The sequence below is a fragment of the Rattus norvegicus genome, chromosome 6 (assembly GCF_036323735.1).
Source record: "Rattus norvegicus strain BN/NHsdMcwi chromosome 6, GRCr8, whole genome shotgun sequence".
Lineage (NCBI taxonomy): Eukaryota > Metazoa > Chordata > Mammalia > Rodentia > Muridae > Rattus > Rattus norvegicus.
Genome location: NC_086024.1, coordinates 101,119,841 through 101,141,168, shown reverse-complemented (window position 1 = coordinate 101,141,168; position 21,328 = coordinate 101,119,841). Strand labels below are relative to the sequence as shown.

Genomic DNA, 21,328 nt, shown 5'->3' with positions numbered 1-21,328 from the left:
CCTCCATCTCCTCCTCTCTCCCTCCCTCCCTCCTTCCCTCCCTTCTCCCCTCCCTTCCTTCCTCTTTTCCCTCTCTCCTTTTTTTTGAGAACAAGTCTCATGTAGCCCAGGGTGGCTTCGAAGTCACTGTGCACCTGAGACGACATTGCCCTGCTGATCCCTCCCCCTTCCACCTCCTGAGAGCTGGACCTGCAGTTGTACCACTTCACCTGGTTCATGCGGTGCTGGGGATTGGTCAGTGCTTGGCTACATCTGTGATTCCCATTCTTCCTTCTTGAAGACTGATCTCCACCCCACCCCCCCTTGTAGACGTGCCGTTTGTTCTGCTGTGCTGCACAGACACTGTATTTCCCTATGTCTCACCACATTTTTACAGCTATGTCGAATGTAGGAACATGGTTTTTGTTGGTTGGCGGTTGGTTTGTTTTTCAAGACAGGGTTTTTCTGTATAGTCCTGGCAGCCCTGGAACTCACTTTGTAGACCAGACTGGCCTCGAACTCACAGATCTTCTTGCCTCCGCCCACTAAGTGCTGGGATTAAAGTTGTGTGCCACCACTGCCCAGCTAGGAACGTGGTTTTAAGAAAACTTTTTTGGGGGGGAGGGGGAGACAACGTCTGTGGATAAAAAGGGACTGGGTTATGATAATCTTTGTAACCCCAATGCCTAGCAAAGAGCAAGCAATCAGCCTTTTAAAGAGTGAGTGAATGACCCAGGCATGGGATCGAGACACAGACACATACAGTGACTACCATTGATATTAGCAGGCGTTTGTCCCAGGCATTAGTCTACACTCGGCATTTACATATATGAAGCCTTTAATCTTCACAGCAGTCCTGTAAAGTGGGTGATCTCTTTAGTCTCCTTTCGTAGAAGCAGCAGCCAAGGCACAAAGGGATTAAATTCCTTTGTCTAAGCTCTTGCAGCTTTTAAGGGGCACAGCTTGCATTTGAACCCACAGTCTGTCTGTCCCAAGCCCTGACTCTAGTGCTGTTTTCCCACGATTAGAGACGACATACCAACTTGTAAAATTATGCGTGGAACTTATGCCATGGCGCCCATGGGTCTTGTTGGATTATTTGCCCTAGAAGAGTTAAGAATCTGAAAGCAGCCAGCAGAGCTAACAGTGGGTATCTCTCGGTTTCCTCTGCCTGGGAAGCTGCGTCAGGTTCAAAAGGAATATAACATGTAGGTGGGTAGAAGCAAAAGCCAGATTGGAGTCGGCTCGAATGTCACAAAACCGTATTTAGTGTTCTGGTCCTTCAAATGTCACCCCGCTGAATGAGGATGGGAACATGTCAAATTGACTGTCATCCTGACATCCCAAAAGCCAGTCTGTTAGAAGAAAAGATGCAAAGAAGAGAGCAGAAGGAATTCCTACTGAGTCATCAGGAAAAGCACCCACCAGGAAGGACAGAGAGTGGAGAGGGTGGCCATAGGAGGAGGTGGGGTGGGGTCAGCATTCAAAATACAGCGCATGGAATTCTCAATGAATTAATAACATGTTGTTTTAAGAAAGAAACTAGATGCAGTGGCACAGGCTTTTAGCTCTTTAGATGTTGAAACACCTTTGAGGCCAAGAGTTCAAGGCCAGGCAAGGTAATGTAGAGACTCTAGTAAGAGGGAGGGAGAGGGAGGAAAGAAATGGAGGACCGAGGTCACGATCACCATAACTACGTTTCCTCCACAATTCCACACTGACAGAAACCCTAAAGAGCAGGAGGGCTGGCAAGATGGCCCAGCTGATAAAGGCACTTATCAAATAAGGCTGGAGGCATGAGTTTGAGCTCTGGATCTGATGTCTAAGACTGAGAGGAAAAGCTCCACCAACTTTTCCTCTGACTTTCACATGTGTCCTGACACACACCCACACCTTCCCTCTCACGCATACCATGTATATCCCCACAGTAATATTTCCTAATTTAAAAATGGGAATTAAGGGGTTGGGGATTTAGCTCAGTGGTAGAGCGCTTACCTAGGAAGCGCAAGGCCCTGGGTTCGGTCCCCAGCTCCGAAAAAAAAAAAAAAAGGGAATTAAAAAGTGCTGACAGTCTCCTATTTGTCTTCTTCTAAGAACCCGGATGTTCATTTTGGAGGGTGGCGGGTTAGTGCCCTAGCTCCAGCCGTGGTCCCAGCACAGGTTCTGCTTGTGAAAGGAAGCTCAGGGTTGGGAGAGAGCCCATGCGAAGGGCCTGAAACTTAAAGATATTTGCAGGTGCTTCTGTACTGACATAATGGGGTGAAAGGTTCTATAAGAGAAAGTAGGCTGTCCTAAAAATAGCTCTAAGGTTAAGTCAACCAGTTCTGAGGTCAGGTCGGAGATTTCCTAGGTGATTGAGATCCAGGGGTGTGTGCTAGGATGTCTGAAGAGGTCATTCTCTTACCGCTGCCCTGGAAGTCACTTGTCTACCCTTTAATGTCCCCTCTTACTGGTGAAGAGCCAGGTAAGCAGTCACACAGTGTCTGGTGCTCCATGGACTTCAGAAAGGTGCAGAAGCAGAGCGTTATCTTCCCTTACAGGGCTGGATAGCACAGGTCGCAGATGGTGTCTGCCCTATATTCTTGTTGACTTTACAGCCCTTTAAAAATCTAGAATCTGGGGATGGAGAGGTGGCTCAATGGTTACTAGCACTTGTTGCTCTTGAAGAGGACCCAGATTGAGTTCCCTAGCACCCACATGGACTCAGTCACCCCCTAACCCCAGTTCCATCTAAGACCAGGAAGGCATGTAGAACACATACATGCATGTGGGCAAAACACATATGCACGTAAAATAAAATAAAATGAAACAAAAGCATCATAAAGACAACCTAGACTTTATCCTGTGCTTGTGGGCTGTACAGAAGTAGGCTGGGCACTGCCATTGGGTGACTGTAGGTTCAAAATCATCCTTCCAGCTACGGACTCAGCTCCACTGGATGCACAGTAAGGACTCCAGACAGTTTGGTTTGTGCTGCAGTTCGGTGTTAAGTACTAAGCTCCTGGCACATGCAGCATGAGAGAGAAAGTACTCTGGGGGAGAGCTTTAAGGCTGCAGCATCATGGGTCAGCTCTGGAGCCCAGGAGCATCTCGATACACTTGAGGTGAACACAGCCCCTCTTCAGCATCCCTCTGTATCTGTACCGGGTACAAAGGTGAACTTCCAGTTGAAAATAGGAGACACCATTACTTTATTCTGAGGATGCATTCATGGCTGTTAAACGGTTAGCACTAATTTACCTTGCCTTTTTTTTAATTGAAAAAAAAGTGTGTGTTTAATATAATTATATAAATAAACATTATATTGTTGAAGCGCTGGAGAGATGGCTCAGCTTGCTGCCAATTCTAAAAACCTTAGTTCAATCCTCCTGGCCCCCCAAATAAATAAATGTGATAACATTTGATAAAAAGAAGAAGGAGCTTCTCTACAGGGTATAGTTGAGGTACAGACACTTGGATGGATCATAGGTTGGGGCATTGTAAACCAGTTAAGAGCAGTTGGACCCCACAGGGTTGGTGAGTGAAGGAGTCACAGTTCACTGGCTGAGGTGGCTTGTGGTTTTCCAGGTCTATAATTGTAATATGCAATACTGATGAAAATGAGAATCAGAAGAGTCCCCCCAGCTACTTATTTAAGCCAGCAAATGACAAGTGATGTGATGGGCGGTATTGAAAATGACACCGCCGGCAGGAGCGGAGCAGGACGTCACACTCTCAGAACATCTGGCCAGCGCTCTACATAGACTGGTCTCCTTAGAAAGGAGGGGATTGGGAGTCGGCGTGAAGAAGAGAGGGGGAAAATGAATGTGTTTCTTTGTAATGGGACCCACAATAAACTCTAAAGACATATGAGAGAGGAAATGAATACTTACCAGCATAAGGTAAAAGAGGAAAAACCATCCTGCGGTTGGCTGGCTTTTTTTTTTTTTCCTAAATAGCAGGGAAGGACTGAAAGCCAAATATAAAACATTAATGTGAGGACTCTGAGTCACTAGAAGAGATTATCAAAGGGAAGCATGGTCTCCTCTATTCTCAGACTATATTTAAAAGTGACCTTGGATGATTGATTGATCAGTGTAAATATCAGCAGAGGAACGAGAGGGAGAAAAGCACTTCAGAGTTGATCGCCTGGCTTGGGCCGCCTGTGGATTGTGGAGGGAGCAGAGGTGGGGGTGCCCTCCTTTCCCCACGGCAGAGGGTGTGGCCGGGTGGGCTGGGCGATGGGAATGGAGGAAAGGGGGCATGCTTCTCTCCAAGAGCTGGTCTGTGCAGGCTGTCACCACAGCAGAGGGAGTGATGTTCTGCTCGGCATGGACTCTGCAGTGAGTTTCCAATGGTTTATTTAAAATCTGTCCGGAAAAGGAAGGGAATAGAGCAAGTCAGCATTTCCCACCAGCTGGCGTGGTGTCTCGTGTCGGTAAATGCTCCAGGCTGAGAGGTTTGCTTGCTGTTAGGGCTTGGTAGTTCAGTGGTTTCCTCCCAGTGCCCCTCTGAATTCTACATCAGGATAGATGGTCCCAGACAAGGCCACTGTGGCCCGCAAGGAGTTGCAGCCAGCCTGGGACGGTGCAGAAGGATGGATGAATAGACTTTTTTCTTAGTCTCCTTACTGGGCTCCTCTTAGCCTGAGAGTCTGTCTACACTGTGCTTGGGGAGAACGTTTGCAGATAGTGACGGCCCTACTGTTTCCTACTGAAATTCCATTTTAGTTTTCTGGGGGCTTTGAGGATTAGATACTCAACCCAAACCTGATTAGGCTTTATGATGCCAGATTTGGGAGACGTGGGAGAAGTCACATCCTGAAGTGACTATATATCTAGGCAAATGATTTTATAATTGTTGAGAAATATTAAGGAGACTGACTGGAGGGATGGCTCAGTGATTAAAACTGTTTGCTGCTCTTACAGAGGACCTGAGTCGGGGTGGGGGGTGGGGTGTCTCGGCACCGACTTCATACGGCTCCTAACTGCCTGTAAGTCTAGGATCTGATGTTTCTGGCCTCCAAAGACACATGCATGAATGTGACGTGCACACACACACATAATTAGAAATATTTTTAAAAGAGAAAGAACTGTGAAGATAGTGGGGGCATGGATGCATCTGTAATCCCAGAACTTGGGAAACTGAGACAGACAGAGAGTAAGTTCTAGAATAGCCTGGACTATTACATAGAAACTTCTTAGGAAGCCCAGACTACATGGCAAGGCCCTGTCTCAAAACATACCAACACATATCAAAATAGAAGACCTAAAGACTGGAGGTGTACAGATGGGAGTTTGACTCCTGACAGCTCAGTGGGCGGCTGCAGACCACTCTCTGCCTTACCATGCATGCTGCTTGCTGGGGCACTACCCCCTCTGCTTGGGGGGCTGTCGGGGAGCCCCTGATGTCCCTTTCACCTTATCAGCAAACTGTAGGCCACATTGGAATCTGCTGGTTGAGCTGACTTCTTTGTGTTGCCATTGTGCAAGAATGTGAAGGGTCAGGGAAACCAAGCCTATCTCGGACTTACGTTCACACCCAGTCGGAAGGACTCTGAATGTGGCTCACATAAGACCTGAATGGGCTCAGGCAGCCTTTTCTGCCATTGTCCTTTTACAATGAATCTGTGAGTTTAGGAGGGCACAGGATACTGCCTACCTTTGCCCACCGCATTCAGCCCCGAACTTCCCAGGCGCTCAGTAAATATTAATTGAACTAATCAGCTGCGACAGCCCAGGTCCGCACGTTCCTCAGCTTTGCGCTTTTTATACAGTTACAAATACTGACAGGCTGCACCTTGCAGGAGCCTGGATCCCGCCTCTGTTCGAAACTGTGCAGTTTATGTAGCCGTGTGTTGTCCGCTGCAAAGTACCAGCTCCCCTTTGTCTCGTACAGATAGGCTAGACTTTGAGGGTCTCTCCCACTTCTCCTTCCTCTCCCGCCCTGATGTTTACTGATTCTTTCAAAGGGTGATCAGAGCGTGAGGTTCATCCCGGCTCCACTTCTGGGCCAGGGTGTTTAATTACCGTGTAGCCTTTGTCCTGTGGTGGAGATCAGGCTTCTCTGTGTAGGGAGAAGGGAATTCCAGTCAGCCCATGCGTTGTAGTCAAGTTACTTACCACAAGGCAGGAGTAACAGCTCTCTGCTTTCGTTCTGATTACAGGTGATACAGGGACGAGGCATCTTCTGTTTCATGAGAGACCTTTCTCGCAACCAGGCGTTACAGTGGTGGTTTTCAATCTTTTAATGACCAGGAAGGCGCTGCATGTCTTATTTACATTTGTTGGTTTACTTACTTTACGCATAAAATGTAAAAAGCATTTTTAAAAAACCACTATTGGCCCAGTGTCTGCCCATATCTAATAAATCATTTTCATGCTTTAGAAACGTAAACAATAATTTAAAAAAGACTCAAAAACGAAGAAAGCAGATGAGCCTGGGACAAGCGTATTATTTCACAGCGTCAGAAACGTACAGGAGGACTTTGAAGGCCCAGACATCATTTCACATTGTCCAAGGCTGCTGCCCTTTGGCAAGCCTTTAAGCTCAGTGATCCTGCTATCTCCCAACACTAGTGCCACAAAAGGGTAGAGGATGCCTTTGGTCTCCTCTCTAGAATCCTGCAGTTTGGTAAAAACTTGCTAAGCAGGAATCCAGCACAGAGCTTAGAGGGTATTTATGGATTAGTATCATTCAAAGCCTAGCAGGCTTTGTTTTTGTTTACTAGCTGTTGGGCATAAGGACAGTGGCAGGCATTCCAGGGAAAGGGTGATGAGATAGCTTTGTGGGTAGGTTTGCAACTTCCGAGGCCACATGCTCTGCAGTCAGTGTCTCCCCCGTCTGTATCCACCAGCCGCGTGTGTTCATAATGTATGTGCCAATGGGCAGACACAGAATTATCAATCTTTTTGGCGGGCGGAATAACTGCATGTACACAAAAGCACAAGCTAGTTCTGCAGAACTCTCCCGATAAGGACGTCCTACACACACTGGGTGTAGCCACCCATGTGAGGCTCAAAGATAAGCGAGAGGAGTCGACCGGTTCTGCCATGTCTAGATAATGCAGGGGCTCAGGAGGAGCCGGCTGCATGTGGGCTGCCCCAGCCTGCCTTGGGTAGCCATTACTCCAACCTTTGGGTTCCTGGTTTTCTGCGGCCCTTTGTCCCTTTAACAAGAAGCAAGTGGTTAGAGAGCATCAGTTCAAGGGCATAGACTCCGTCTTATTTCTGTTGGGCTAGTGACATAAATCACCCAGGGCTTTTAGGAACAGCGGCTTCCTCTTTGTTTCTGAAGTGGCATCCTGTGGCCACCAAGGGAACTGGGCACCTTTCCCACTGCAGAGATCAGGTGTAGCCCTTGGGTATGGTTTGGATGTATTTTAGAAACATTTGGTTATTTTTTAATAGAAATACCGTGGGGGCAGGGGAGGAGAAGAGTAAGTGTGACTTTTACACTAGGAGGAATTTACAGCAGGCCTGCAGCCCCTTAGCATTTCTTGTCCATTAAAGCCCTCCTAAGTGTTAGTGTGAATTATCAGGCTGTTAAGAAAACTGAAATCTATCCATAGAGTCCCAAGATGGTTCTGTGAGACCAGCAGCAGGCGGGTGGAGGTCACGTTTCACCCTTTCCTTCTTCTGCTCGTATGGCCTTGGGCGACTTCTGTAAGCCTCACTTTCTAAATGTATGGAATAGAGCAGGTGAGAGGTGCTTATAGGGGCTTGGACGGGACTCAGTTGGTAGAGTGTGTGCTGTGAAGAACCTGGAGTTGATCCCTAGACTGACATGAGCTAGGGGCGGTCGTGCTGTGTATACATCTGTATTCTCAATACCCAGGAAGTAAGGCAGGATGATCAGAAGTTTATGGTCAGTTTCAGCTACTTACTGAGTTTGAGACTAGCCCAGGATGCATGAGACCCGGTCTCAAAAGCAGACAGAAGTTGCTCATAGGAGTGGACTAAAAGACAACGTAGTAGGCTCCTCAGGCTGTTTCACCCCTAAACTAAATATGAATAGTATTGCTTTCAGTGATGGTGTCCTATAGCTATCTGTTATTAGAAATCTACTTCCTGTGGAGCGTTGGTGTGCATATGTGGATAGTTTATAACAGATATTCGTCCATTCATTGGTAGTCAAGTATAGATATAAAGACAGAGAGGCGGGTTCCGGCCGGTCGTGTTTATCCCATGACCATGGCCAAGCAGTACTCGGAGAGAAAGGCTATCCCTTGCTGTCCATCCCTTGCGTCTCTCCTCAACTGGTACCATTCTGAGGGTGGACAGAGTCCACTATTGTTAGCCTCAATTCTTTCCCAATTGCAGCCCTTTTTGGTTGGGGTTCTCTAAGGGCTTGGCATGCATCAACATCTATAATTAAAAACAATCTAATAAAATATATTAGGTTTGGCAGGAAGGAGATACATCAAATTAACGGTTTCTGTATAAACACAGGCTAAACACAGTTCTGTTCTGGAATGGTGGCCTGGTGGTGGTAGCTGTGTATGGAGTCCTAACAAAGACTGGGAAGTCTATGCAGTTTTTGTTTGTTTGTTTTGTTTTGTTTGAGACAAGGGCTCAGCATGTAGTCCAGGTTAGCTTCCTTCTCATGGTCCTCCTGCCTGTCCTCCAGAGTATTGAATTTGTGGGTAAGAACGGGCCACTTCTTAGCTATAATGGTGAGCATGCAGTGGTTTGGGTCAAAGCCCATAAGTTAATGCCAAGAATAATAATGGTTTCTCTAGGTCTGTCAGCTGTTTGGTGGGCGTGTTGCTGAGGTGAACCAGGCAGCACCCCCCTGCAAATCCTGTCCTCCCTCGGAGCCCAGCTCTTATGGTGGGCTTTGTGTGAAGGGAGTCACTAAGCCAAGCCTGAAGCCTGCACTAACTGAACAGGATGTCACAGCCAGGCCTTCCCCAACATCAGAGGCTGGCACTGGGGTGGGAGCAGTACTGTGGTGGTGCTGAGACGACATAGACAGGAAAAGGGTAGGAAGACGGAGCTTTATTGTGAAGAATTGTGGCAAGCATCTGGATAGCATTCCTTTCTCCTCTAGTGTCCTAAAACTGTGTTTTCTTCTGTAAAATGGGAAAAGGGGTCAGCAACAAATTTAAAGAATTGGTTGGCAAGCTTTTAAGCCTGCGTTAACTACAGGACCCTCTGCACCTTCCCAGTATTGCTTTTAGGGACTCACCTCAGATATCCGGATAGAAGATGCTGCTGCCCCTGCCTGTTCCCAACCTCACAAATCCACAAGGAATGCAAAGAATACACAGCCTGCCTAACAGGATTAAAAACAACAACCAAACAAACAAAAAGACTGTACTCGTTTAAGAGCCATGAACAGAACGAAGAGTAGTTAATAGCTGGAGAAAGTGGGGTACAAGAGGGGCTGACACTTGTCTGAGAAAGAGCAGCGTGCTAGGCGCCCAGGCCCTCCATCAAGAACTTTAACACATCGTCTCCCTTGATCCAGGCAGCAGTGCGGGGAGATGATACCTGTTATTAACTCCACTTTATCGATGAAGACATAGAGATTTAACAGTCGAAGCAGCCCAAGGCTACTTGGTTAGTAAGTGACTGTGTCCAGTTAGCCCCAGGCAGTCTTTATGTTCAGACATCCCTAAGCCCATGGAATACTGCCTGGCTCAGAACACCAGATCAGAGTCACCGCAGCCTAGTCTCTCTGGTCCTGGATCCCTCACATGTGGTTCTCTGGCTCTAGCTCAAGCCACTCCTGAGTGGAAGACTCCAGTTGCCTTGGGTGGGTGGATACTGGGGCTTGGCTGGCATTTTGGGGTTGCTAGACACTGTTTTAGCAGGACGGGTTCATTTCTCGAACTTTGCTGATGAGCTCTCCTGGCTTCTGTGTCCGCCACACTGCTACACCCACGTGCCTCCCAGGACCAGGTGGCCCTCCGCAGTCTCACAGCCATTGCTCCACAGGAGCTACCTAGAATCAGGCCATTTTAAGAGAAGAGTGTGGTCTTGGGTGCTTGGCAGCAGCTCGGCCTGATTATGCGATGGAAGAGGTACTTATGTTAAATCCAGTGTGGGAGTTTCTGGGGAGCCCATGTACACTGCTCAGAATTAGGGGTAGTCTCTGGCTGCTTCCAGATGATAACATTTGCCGAGTTCTTTAACAGATATGGAGGAAAGCGGTATCAAACCACAGCACCTTGTGGAGCCTCCTGCTAGAAGCCCTCTTGCCTGCCACACACTGGACTTTCCCGCCTGCAAATAGGTGGATGTGTTTCATGTTAAAGAAAGCCCATGAAAACACAAGGCGGGACTTCAGATGGGAGCCAAGGGCCTGGCTGCAGGCAGTTCTCTTCTGCCTCGGTTTCTTGTCTGTCCCAGAACGCTCCCACCTTACTGTTAGTGCGTAGGGGGTAAAAGTAGATGGTGGCCCTTGTAAGATGTGGATCTGGTGCAGGCTAGAGGCCTGTCCCATCTGTGTTCTTAAATACCAGGATGGATTAGCTGTGACCCTAAGAGGCCCCTTGGATCTCCCTGTGAAGATCACCTTTCTTTCCTGTGGCCTCTCCAGAAGTTCCTGTTGCCTGGTGTTGAGTTGGAAAAGTTCATCTCTGATGCTTTTAAAACTGTGTATACTTTCTGTGCCCCTTTGATCTCCATACTCCTTCCCGCACAGGGCTGGGGTCAGACTGGGCCAGTGGAGAGGTGACCAAGTGGATAAGGGAGGAGGCTCTGAGCCAGACTGCCAGGGTTTGGCTCCTAGCTCTGTTCCACAATGGTTGGCTGACTGGAGCAAGTTGCTGATCCTCTGAGCTCCCCCACCCCCATTTCCTGACCTGTCAAGTAGGGATTAAGGGAATGGTTGCCTCTCAGGGCTGTTCTAAGTTTTACATGTGATGGTGTTTACAAAACCCCAGGCCTGGCACACGGCAAATTGCCAATAAATATTTGATGGTAACAGCTTCATAGCAGGGGACTTTGGCTCCTGTTGGCCAGGTAAGACAACTGCAGCAGAGAGGGGAGGTGTGTTCTCTAGCTCTGTCTTAGTCACCTGCCTGATTGTAGCTCAGGGAGGGGGGTGATGAAAAGGACAAGCCACCTGCTTATGGGCATCTAGTTAGTATCCACTCAGGAAATAGTTTGTATTCATCACAGTACTGCCCTGTATCATTTTGTTAGTGGTGGCCACACAAACAAACAAAAGCTGTCACAGCAAAATGTCTAGGTTATAGGTGTCACTCCTCTGGTGCTGTGGTTTATACATCAGCAGAACTGCTCTGCATCTGCCCTCCCCTCTGCTCAGAGTTAGGCGTAAGGACAGGCTCCAGAAGTACAGAGCTCAGTGTGTGAGTGTCCAGTGTGTACAGGAATGGTACCAAGAGCTACACCGTGTACAGCTTAGGCAGGCGCGCCCTGGGAGCATGTGCTGCCCTCAGTCACAAGGGAACTGACCTCTCCGAAGAGTAAACAGCTTTCTGAACTTGCACCAGAGTCTAGGTAGGATGTAAACAATTGTAGGATGAGCCTGTTACCTTGCGTTTGAGGCAGGCAGTATGATCCATGTGACTTTTAAGGCTTTTTCTTTTTGTATTTATAAAAGATGATTTGAGACATCTAAACCATAAATATAACCATTTACCTCAAAAAGCCTCTGCTCTGGGTTGAGGAGCTGGCTCTGTCTGTAAAGTGCTTGCTGCATAAGCCCGAGTTCCTAAATTCCATCTCCGACACCCACATAAGAGCCAGGCATGCCTGCAATCCCAGAGCACTGGGTTGAGGGTGGCGAGGGAGGGCCCTGGTGCTTGCTGGCTAGTCAGACGTTGGGAAGCGCTGGGTTCAGAGAGAAACTAAGTCTCAAAAGATAAGGTGGAAAAGAAGACAGGATACCTGGTAGGGAGAGCCTGATGAATCCTGACCGCATGAGTTCACTTCTCAGAACCCACAACATAAAGAAAGACCCACTTTCCAAACATTGTCCTCTAACCTCCACATGCACAAGGTGGCCCATAAGACACATACCCACACAAGAAGAACAACACTACTAATGAAAGTGGTTGAGAACACCTGATACCAGCCTCTAGCCTACACACACACACACACACACACACACACACACCCCCACCCTTCACTCTGTTGGCTCTCTCATTCATACTTGATAAAGAGGCAAACAAGCATGCTGGGCTTGTGGGACAGTACCAGAAAAGCAAGGGACATCTGCCTCTCATGAAGGGCCCATCAACAGTCCTGCCTGTCTTAAGAAAAAAAGAAGAGTTCTTGCTCAAGATGCTAAGGACAGAAAACGAACCATGCTCTTTCTGAAGTCCTAAGTTTAGACATTGGCTCCACCATCCCAAGTCTAATGTAGGGAATTTGATTTTCCGACTGGAGAGATGGCTCCTAGCTGAAGAGAATTTGATTTCCAACTCCCGGTTTGTCTAGCCGCCCTGAGATTAATAATGTGTCTCTCATCTGTATTACAGACTTATGAGGATGATCAGGGAGAGATGGCTTGAGAAAACTTTCTGACAAATATCATTTACATTGGACAATAAAAATTACCACTCTGTGTTCTCAGCTGTTTCTTCTAAAGACTTTTCTAGCTTCAAATATTCTTTCCTACCTCTGAAATCCCACTTTGCTTATTGCCACTATGTATACTGTCATTATTTATACGATATTTAAGATAACTTGGTCATAGGGAGATTTAAGATTTATTGTTTTAATGTGTGCTTGTGTGTATGTGTGTGCATGTATACGTCCCAGATAAGGGCCTTAGATCCTCTGCAGATCAGATCAAGAAAGTATAGTAACCCCCACCCCATGTGGGTGTTGGGAATCAAACCCTGGTCCTTTGCAAGAGCAATAAGTGCTCTTAACCCCTGAGCCATTCCTCCCACACCCAGGATCCTTCTCTATACATATTCACATTACAGTATCTTCCTAAAGAAACCCTTTCTTTATGTAAAACTAAATTACAATGATTGTTCTAAGTTATTATTGCCAGAGTAGTTAATAACGATGTGACTGCAAGTAGTAAGTATTCCATAAATGTGTTTTAGTCTTTTATGTTTATTTATAGTTTTAGCTTTATTATTTTATTTTTAGGTTTATTCGGGTGTAATTTACACACACTTTCTAAAGTCTGGATCACACTTGTATTAACTTAGGTAAATATTCATGGTGCGTAATTACTCACAGTCATCCCCCAGCATTCCCTCATGCTTGTTGGCAGCCTGTGATTCCAACTCTAATCCCTGGCATCACTGATTGGCTCCTGTCCCCATAGTTTTGCGTTTTTCCAAAGTGTCACATACATCAGATTAGGGAACAGGAACCCTTCTGATTCCGTCCTTCTTTGCTTAGGTAAAGCATTTGTGACTCAACATTGTTGTGTCTTTATCACGTCTTTTTTATCACTGAGTAATATCCGACTTCGTGGATGTTACCGGTTGGCTTAGCCATTCTGGATGAGTTGATAAGCTTTTAGGTTGTTTCCAAGTTTTGGTTGGTAAAGTCACTATAAATATTTGCGTAGGAGTTCTGTGTGAACAGAAGTTTTCACTGCTCTTGGGTAAGTGCCTGGGAGAGGGATTGCTAGGTCACGTGGTAAATGCATGTTTAATCTCTGCCTCTGTTTTCTGTCTTCACTGCACTGTTCTGCATCTCACAGGCGATGCGAGGGACCCTGAGTAGGCATCCTGATCAGTCCAGGGCCTTGCTTGTCTGTTTGCTTGTTTGTTTAAAATAAGCCATTTGAGTAAGTATATGAGTATATGCTGCTATCTTGTGGCTTTAATCTGCATCTCCTTATGAAGGCATCCACCTTTCCTGTGTGCTTGATTGACCATCCACATACTTTTTCTGGTAAAGCATCTTTAGAAACCTTTTGTTTTGTTTTGTTTTGTTTTGTTTTCAGCTAAGTGTTTGTTTGGTTTTTTTAAATTCCTTTCTCTGCTTGTTGTTTCTCTGTCTAGCCCTAGCTGTCCTAGAACTCACTCTGTAGACCAGGCTGGCCTCCGAGTCACAGGGATCTATCTGCCTGCCTCTGTATCTCTCCCAAGTGCTGGGATTAAAGGTGTTTATCATTACTACCCATCCAGTTTTTTAATTTATTTATTTTTTATTTTTATTAATGAGCTTTGAGAGTTCTTTATGCTTCTGGATGGAAGTTCCTTATCAGATGTGTGTTTTGCAAATGTTTCTTCCTCTCCTGCTTGTCTTTTCCCTCCTGGCAGTGTCTTTTGAAGAACAGATGGATTTAATTTGGATTACACAACCCAGCTGGATTAAGCTGATCCAGGTTCAGCTCCCAGCATCCACACGGTGCCTTACAATTACTCAGAGCTCCAGTTCCAGTTGAGCCAACTTTTTCTTCTGACCTCTGAGGGCACCAGATGTGCCTGTGGTGCACAGACATGCACACAGGCAAAAGACTCAAGATAAAATAAACAAAGCTGGAAATGGAAGCAGTCATGTATGTCCATCTACTTCTGGACTTTCTCTTCCATTGGCATGTATGGCTGGCCTTGTGCCGTGCTTTACTATCCCGGAACTCACTGTAGACCTGGCTGGCCTCAGACAGAGATCGGCCTGCCTCTGCCTCCTGAGCGCTGGGATTAAAGGTGTGTGTCACCGTGCCAGGTATTGGTTTTGTTGTTTTTTTGTTGTTGTTTTTTTTTTTTTTTTACTATATTAATGACTGTAGCTTTATGGTAAGTCTGAGATGGAGTTACGGTATGAGTTTTCTTCCCTCTCAAAATGTTTTTGACTTTTATTTTTCTAAACTACTTTTCCATTTCATTTTATAACCAGCTTGTTGGTCTTTACCAAAAAGTCCTGCCAGGATTTCCTCTGGTAGTGCGTTGAGTGTGTAGATCAGCTTTTAGAGACTTCACAGTGTCGATTCTTCTAATCCCTAAGCCCAGTGTTTCTCTCTAGTTCTTTGATTTATTCCCTCAGCACTTTATAGTTTTTATTCATAAAATGTTACATATTTTGTATATTTAGATCTAAGTAAAAGATCTGGGGATGCTGTCGTTCATAGATACTTCTTGAACTCATAAATAAACAGTTACAGATGATTGGCGAATGCTGCCTAATTCTGTGATAAGATAAAAGATGCTGGAGGGGGGCCGGGAGAGCCATCCAATCTCTTGACTATGATAATTGAACAGTGGAGCTAAGTCTGAGGTAACCCTCAGAGCCAGCACTCTGGCCTTCAGTCTGGCACCCTCCCAGCCTCATTTTTTTTTCCTTTGGTTCTTTTTTTCCCCGGAGCTGGGGACCGAACCCAGGGCCTTGCGCTTCCTAGGTAAGCGCTCTACCACTGAGCTAAATCCCCAGCCCCCCAGCCTCATTTTTAAACCTTGGACAACTCCTACTCCCTAATCAGCTTCTTTCTCTGTGGCGGTGGCCAATCTTTTGTTTGTTTGTTTGGTTTGGTTTGGTTTGATTTTTGTTTTTGGGGGTTTTTTTTGTTTTTGTTTTTGTTTTTGTTTTTTTGGTTCTTTTTTTCGGAGCTGGGGACCGAACCCAGGGCCTTGCGCTTCCTAGGCAAGCACTCTACCACTGAGCTAAATCCCCAACCCTGATTTTTGTTTTTTAAGACAGGGTTTCTCTGTGTAACCCTGGCTGTCCTCACAGCCTGCCTCCGCCTCCCAAGTGCTGGGAATAAAAGCATGTTTTTGTTGTTTTGTGTGACTGTCTTGTTTTTAACTTATTTTTATCCTGTATGCATTGGTGTTTTGCCTGCATGCATGTCTGTGTGAGGGGTGTGGATCCCCCGGAACTGGAGTTGCTGACAGTGGTGGTCTGCTGTGTAGGTGCTGGGAATTGAATCCTGGTCCTCTGGAGGAGCAGTGAACAACCTCTCCAGTTCCGTAATAGCCTATCTTGATTGTCGATTTGATTGAATTTAGAATCACCATGGAAACAACTCTCTGGGTATATCTGAAGATTATCCAGATTAGGTTAATTGAGGTAGGAAAACTCACCCTAAGTGTGGGTAGTGCCATTCTGTGGGCTACTGTCTGGGCTGAAAACCCAGGAGAAAACGAGCTAATTTAACGCAGTTGGCTTCCTGCTTAGGACACAGTGCAACCAGCTGCTTTGGGCTGCTGCTGCCTGGGGCTCCTGCTGCCTTTTGCCTTCCCACCATGATAGATCGTGCTCCTAAACCCCTTCTTCCTTAAGTTGTTTTTAACATAGCAACAGGAAAAGTAACTAGACCAGAGTTATAGCCAGAGCCGTAGTGAGAGTCTCTACTTTCCAGGGGCAGACACGGGCATGCAGCTGGTTTTCTCTGCGGATACCATGGTTGGTCCGGCCGACCGTTCCTCACCCATTGGCCTGGTTCAGCTCCAATCCTGCTTCTTTGTCATTCCCTCCTTTGACTCTTCCCAGTAAAGAGATCATAGCTCCCCTCTCTTTGAGAAGCTTACAGTGATAGGACCTGAGGTTGTCAGTGTCAGTCTTGCTTGGCTGTGGGAAGGTCAGTAGGTCTGAGGAAGGAGGAAGGGCTGGCCTACTCCAGCTTTTAGACAGCATGGACAAGCAGAAAGAGTGAAGGGGAAAGTCTCAGGGAGAACAATGGGCTGACAGTAAACTCTTCTCCCTGTATCCCTTTATCTTTACTATGAGAGCGTATCGATGGAATTCACAAGGTTGAACATATACAGCGTGTTCTGTAAATAGCAGCTTGGGCTGTGTAGCAGTATACAGTCTCCGCATCGCGGTCGTGTAAGTTCATATAATCTCTTCTCAACGTTTGTGCGATGGATGCTGAGTGGAGTGGAGGAACGGGCAAAAGGAACTTTTATTCCTCATCACTTTGTAGGTGTGGAGAGTGATGTGCACCGGAAGGAAGCTTTCCACCCTAGTCACCCAGGAAGGCAGTTTCCTTGTAATGTGGCCCCTGTCCTTTGGTTCTAGGAGCTTAGGGGCAGAGATCAGAGAACAATGGGGAATGGTTTGATGCCTAAGACCTTGAAGAGATGCAGGTCACTTCTGCCTCATCTAAGCAGACAGCTGGCCGAGAATTGCACCTCAACCGTGTGAGCAGAAAGTGGAGCACCAAGACGTGGGTGGGCAGAGTACTTGTCCCATAGCAGCTCAGGGAAACTGAGGCACAGAGTGGCTAAACACCTTGTAGAACACAGCTACTAAGTACAGTAGTTAGGATTTCAAGCTAGGCCCTTTATTTTGACAGAGAGGGGCTGATAGCAGCCGTGGTAGCAGCAGAGAGGAGTAATAGCAGCTGTGGTAGCAGCAGTGTGGTTTAAGTTTGTTCAGGCCAGCACACAGGAAGTGTATACGTTAAGATGCGTACATCCTAATTATTCTGGGTTCCCGTCTGTGACGGTTAGTGTTGATCATCATCTTATCAGGATCTGGACCAACCTGGGAGGCAAGCCTCCAGACCCAAGTGAAGGATTCTCCACACTGGTTAGCCTCTGGCTGTGCCTGTGAGGGATTGTCTTGGTAAGGTTAATAACTAAGGTAGGTGGCTCCATTTTCTGAGGTTGGATCCTGGGCTGAGTAAAAAGGGGGAAACTTAGCAGAGCATCAGCATCCATCTGTTTCTGGCTGGCTCTCTCTGTCTACCTTTGTCTCTCTGTCTCTGCCTCTGCCTCTCTCTCCTGACCATGGATGCAGTAAAGCCAGCTGCCTCAATCTGCTGCCACCATGGCTTCCCCACAATGATGGCCTATACCCTCTAACCATGAGCCAAAATAAACCCTTGCCCTTGTCATAGCAACAGGCAAGTAGTAGCTAAGGCAGTCCTAGCCCAAGCTCTGCTTCACAGTCATCTAGAGCCGTGGCCCTCAACATTTCTAATGTTATAACCCTTTATATCTGATATGTGACCCCCAAAGAAGTCTCTCCCCAAAGGTAGAGAGATCCAGTGAGCTAACGAATTTGATATTGCTCCTGAGGAGTTCGGACTGCAGTGTGACTTTCTTAAGCTGGTAGCTGCTGTGTCCCCTCCAGCAGAGCTCAAGCAAGGGCTGAAGAGCTAAGTGGCCACCGTGCTCCTGTGAAGGCCGGGAAGAATGGGTGAGGCAGGAACTGATGCCAAGCCTTGAGAAGTTGCAGCTACCTCTGCTTCAATCTGGAGCTGCCTCTTGCAGATGACCTCCTAAAAGTCCCCAGAGAATGGCCCCATGAAGTCAGGCTCAGTGTCAGGCTCGGTGCCCTGGCCGAGGATGGGAAAACCCCTTGGCCAGCTCCTGTTCCCTCAGGAGTCCTTGTGGGCCCGAACTAAAAGATGAGCTTTAATTGAGTTATTGTAAAAGCTCCAACATGAATGAATAAATTGGCACCCATAACTTATACATTATTTAAAAGTCCATCTTTTTAAATAGCTGCTTTTGTTTGTGTGGCGGAGATCCTGGGGTTGAAATCATTCCGTGATTGGTGTTCCTGTAGCACGAGGAAGGAGACAGGAACGACTTCTGCATGAAGTAGGGAAGGCCTTCCCCTTTGGAAGCACCTAGAGAAGCTACCGCTCTTCCCCATCTTGGATCAGAGGTTTTAAGATGTACAGAGATTCATAAGGGCTTGGGCCCCGTTGCCACTGGGAGCGTGTGGCTGAGGGGCAGGAGCAGTGGTGACAGCATTGGATATTGATGACCCATCCTCAGCATGACGGCACATGCCGTGTTCCCAGCCCCCAGGCTTCTTGACCTCCAAATAGTAAGTCCTCAATAAAAGTCCTCTTCTCATCCTAGGCCATTTCCCAGTCTTGTGTATGTGTTCAGCAAGTGGCTTATAGGTCTCTTGGTGTGTCTGGCATCATGCCGGGCCAGTCTACTCTGCTGGGAGCAGTGCCCTCATCACCCGAATTCTCTAGCTTGCTAAGTATTGCCTTCACCTCCTTGTCGAAATCTGCATTTCTCAGTTCTGAAAGGCCTGACAGTCTCTTGGCCTTGCTCTAGCCTCCTGGGTTTCCTCTCATGTCAATTACCTGTGTATATCCTTGGCAGCTTTGTTAAGAAGTTTGGTCATGAAAGGGGGAAGGCAGGGGATTGGGAAGAGTTTTGCTTAAGATGGAAAGATTTGATTGGTAAAACATGGTGGAAGGAGAAAAGTCTAGATGTTTGCGTTAGTTCCATTGCTGCCCTGAACACCATGACCAAAACTTTCAGGGAGGGGAGAGTTTATTTCATCTTGCCTTACAACGACTTTCAGGTCATCATCCATCACTCGGGGAGGTCAGGGCAGAAACTCAAAGCAGGAACCTGGAGGCAGGAACTGAAGGGGAGGCCATGGAAGAGTGCTGCTTACTGGCTTGCTTCCACGGCTTGCACAGCCTGCTTTCCTGTACAGCCTTGGACCGTCTGTCCACAGTGGGCTGGACCCTGCCTTGTCAGTCAAAAGGATGCCCCACCAACATGCCTGCAGGCCAGTCTGATGGAGGCAATTCCTTAACCGAGGTTCTCTCTCAGGTGACTCTGGTTTGTATCCGGTTGACAAAAACGAAGCAGTACATACAACATGGAGGCCAGGTCTGAGGGAGGGGAAGTAGAGAGGACTGGGCAGCTGTGTGGATCTACACTGACCTGCCCATGGCAACTGAGGGTGAGGTATGGAGGAAGACTGAGAAGTAAGGCTCCTGCCGGTTCCCTATCCCATTTCCACTGCCCCTTCCACTGGGGCCTAGAAGTGGTGGAGGACCCAGGAGAGTGGGTGGGAGGGAAAGGGTAACCCCAACTAAATTCTGAAAGACCGCTTTTATATTGTGTTTCTAGATGGAAAAAAAATGTGTTCTTGTAAAAATGGAAAAGGGGGGTGGGAGAGAGACAACTGAATTTCTGTGTGTGGGATATGACACTCGTAATGTGGAGGCACGGGATACACTGAACAGAGTCAGCACAAGGGAGAGATACGCTCAGCCCTAGGTGCCTTAGTTGATTAGATTGTGGTGTTGGAAGCTTCCAGAGGCAGGGCGTGCTCTTATGAGGCGTAGGTTGAAAGGCCTGAGCATAGGAAGAAATGGAACATTCACCAAAGCTGGGCAAGAAGTGGCAACAGCCTGAAGTAAAGAGAAGGCTTTGGAGCATGAAGGACTGACCAATGAAAGGCTCTCTACAGACGTGTAATAACTGGGCCTCAGTGCTATAGATTCTAAATGAATGCTTAGTGCCCACAAATGGGAGAGCTGGGACACGAGAACATGGGGTGATGATATGGTGAGGTGGAGGTCGAGGGGCTCCAGAATGAGTCGGTCTCTAAGAGGCTGCCATTCATTGAATGCCTACTGGTGTCCCAGGTGTAGCACTGAGCCCTAGGATATGGGCATGGCTCGGCCTGCCTACACGGACCCCACAGTCTAGGCCAGAGAGAGAAAGTGGGGAGAAGCAATAGACAGATGTGTAGGTGCAGTTCTGATAGTGGGTCAGAGTGCTAAGACCAAGAATGGTGGGGAGGACTTACACTTAGGTAGCATGCCCAGGGAGGACTGCCACAGGGGAGTGATCTCTAAGAAGAGCCTGGGGAGATGGGAATGAGACAGACGTGCATGGTTGCTCCAGAAGGTGTCTCTGGCACTGGCCCAGCATACACAGGGCCCAGAGTTAGGTCAGACACCAAGTTTGAAGACATGTCATGCAGATGGGAGATAAGCTGGGGGGCGGGGGCAGGAGAAGCCAGAGCTTGCCAGATGTTAGGACCTCCATAGCGCTGGCTTGTATTCTAAGCACCACTTGCGTTAATGGTTTATGACTGCTCGGCTGTTTCCCTCTAGATTGTCGTGGCAATCTGAAAGTATTGAGTGGAAAACTGCAGAAGTAAATTTGTAAAGCTTCAGACTTTGCTGAGTGGCATGATGGAAACTTGCACCTCCTGCTGTCTACATGTGAATCATCCTGTCGTCCTGCATTCACCGTATCCATGCTCTATATGCTCTCCACCCAGCACCCACCTGCTATCCTTTCTAGCGTCAGGTTGACCTTCATGGAGTCATAGCTAGAATTTAAATAACTCCTATTCTGCTTAATGGAGCCAGTGTACAAGAGTAGTGATACTGGCAATTTTATTATATATATAATAATTTATATATTATACAACACATATATAATATAATTTTATTATATAGTTATAGTTTTATAATTCTCTTATTGTGTTGATCTGCTGTGTCTAATTTATAAGCTTTATTATAGATCTGTAGGTAGAGAAAAACACTCTATATAGAGTTCAGGATAAGCATCTACTTGAGAATCTAGGACCATATCTTTCATGAGGAAATTTTTATATATTTTATAAATTTAGTATATCAGTAAGTATAAATTTTATTGAGGCCTTGTTTGTTTGCTTAGTGAGACAGAGTCTCACTCTATAGCCCAGATTGGCCTGACACTTAACTGTAGACGTGAGTTGATGGCGATCCTCCTGCCTCA

At 47.0% G+C, this 21,328-nt stretch overlaps 1 protein-coding gene across 4 annotated transcripts in view; it reads left to right on the top strand.

Moving 5' to 3' along the window:
- Positions 1 to 21,328, top strand: part of Sptb (spectrin, beta, erythrocytic) — a 126,878-nt gene that overhangs the window by 29,221 nt on the left and 76,329 nt on the right. The window contains exon 2 of one of the 4 annotated variants that reach the window (XM_017594143.3): positions 17,318 to 17,411. The exons of 2 other annotated variants lie outside the window; for them this stretch is intronic. The gene's annotated coding sequence lies outside the window, so the exon portion shown is untranslated. Of the gene's footprint in view, positions 1 to 17,317; positions 17,430 to 21,328 lie in introns of all 4 variants that reach the window. One more of the 4 variants, XM_017594142.3, reaches the window with a different exon arrangement.